The sequence below is a fragment of the Triticum aestivum genome, unplaced genomic scaffold (genome assembly GCF_018294505.1).
Source record: "Triticum aestivum cultivar Chinese Spring unplaced genomic scaffold, IWGSC CS RefSeq v2.1 scaffold14699, whole genome shotgun sequence".
Lineage (NCBI taxonomy): Eukaryota > Viridiplantae > Streptophyta > Magnoliopsida > Poales > Poaceae > Triticum > Triticum aestivum.
Window position 1 is genome coordinate 1 of NW_025229942.1, and position 1,863 is coordinate 1,863.

At 57.2% G+C, this 1,863-nt stretch overlaps 1 pseudogene; it reads right to left on the reverse strand.

Moving 5' to 3' along the window:
* Positions 1 to 1,411: 1,411 nt before the first annotated feature.
* Positions 1,412 to 1,863, reverse strand: part of LOC123175205 (cystathionine gamma-synthase 1, chloroplastic-like) — a 9,637-nt pseudogene continuing 9,185 nt past the window's right edge.

Below are 1,863 nucleotides of genomic sequence, written 5' to 3' on the forward strand. Positions count from 1 at the left end.
GACCTCCCTCCTCCCTCCAGGCCCTCCCTCCCTCCTTCTTTCCCACCGCCTGCGTTGGCGCCCGCGGCCGGCTTGGCCCCGGGGCTGCTGGTGGCGGCGGCCTCGATGCCCTTCCCCTCCTGGTCGCTCTTTGGTGCGGGCGAAGCTGCACCGGGGGGCGGGTGCACTTAGGCGGCGGTGGTCTGGCGTGGTGGCGCGGTTCCGTGGCACGACGCAGGCGAGCAGCTGGGTGGCGGCGTGATCTGGCATCACCCGCTCGGCCCAGATCCAGGCCCTTCGGGCCCCATCTGGGCCTGGGCGGGTCGGCGATGGGGATGGTCTCTGGCGTGGCTTCCGGGAGGCGGGGGAGACGCGACGAGCGGCGCCAATGCTGGACTGCTGCATCATGGCCGGCGGGGCTTAACGCGCCCGCTTCGGGGCCTGGCTGGGCCAGGGGTGGCCCGGCATGCCCCGCTGCCGCGTCCGGACGGCGACCGCAACGGTGCCATAGGCACGGGCCTCCCGCACGACGGCAGTGGATGTGGTTCCCTCCCGCTCGGCTTCGGGGTTGCCGCTCCCGTCATGGTGCGCTTCTCTCCAGTCCTCTTGGCCTCGTGGTGGTGTTCGTAGTGAGGCGGTGTGGGTGGCGGCGCAACTGTGTTGGCGCATGGTGGTGGGCAGCGGTTTGGCGGGTCGGCTCCGTCCGGTTGGGCGGTTGGGTTTGGAGTGCGGGAGAAATCCTTGCCGGTTTTGGCCCCTATGCGGTGACACCTTTGGGTGCCACCATTCCTTCCTGAAGCGTGTCAGAGGTATCCATCCACCACCCCCTTCCGCGTGCCAGGGGAAACCCTAGGACTCGTTCGGGCAGCAACGTCGTCAGCGTCGCATCCCTTCTTGGAGGTGCTTCTTGGTAAGCGGCGATTCGGAGCCTCGGTCTGTGGTGGTTTGTCTCCGGTGGGCGCCGTGGTGGCGGGTCATCCGCGCTTTGCTGAGCTGTCGTGGTTGGCATTTGTTTCTTCTTCCTTTTCTTTTGGCTGGTTGTGTTGCTCGCCACAGCAATCTTTGTACTCGGTGTTGGTTGCTTGGGAATACAAAGCGGGGGGCAACCCTTTTTCGTTAATTAGCCCACATTGTGGGAAACAATGTTTTTTTACCTGTATAAAAGTGATTGACATGGCTGTAATAGTGAAACAGGATGAAACGTTTTGTACTGTCTGAACTTCTTTCAATTACATATGGCCCCGCCGCCCCGAAGCACATATTTCTTATCATCAAATTTGATGTTCTTTATTCAAGAAATAAAATAATACATACTAATTACCATTGCTTAGGATTTCAGCACAAATTGACTACCTACCATATGCACAAAAAGGGTTTCTATAAAGCTAGCTTGTCAAAATTGTTACACTATTAATTAGGATCAAGAATAATCCTAAATCTTCTCTAGGGCTTGGAGAATGTCATCCCTGAGATCCTCAAACTTCTCAACCCCGAAGCTAAACCTCACCAAGTTGTCCTTGATCCCATTCTTGGCCTTCTCCTCATCATTCTCCCCCCTGATAAATACACAATCCATGCAATATAAGTCAAAATGTCGACCATAAATATATATAGTGAATCGTCCTCTAAGTTGCAAACGAGAGAAACCCTAGAGCGCCACATACCAGAAGGACATGACCGCCGGCTGTTGCACGAGACTCTCACACCCGCCAAGAGAGGTTGCAATGAAGGGTATCTCCAATGCGTCGATGAACCTCATGACGCCGTGCAGGTCTGACGCCACCTTGAAGCTGATGACGCCACCGCAACCGGTCATCTGGCTGTTGGCGATGTGGTGCCATGGGCTGCTGATGAGTCCAGGGTAGTACACCCGCTCAATCTTGG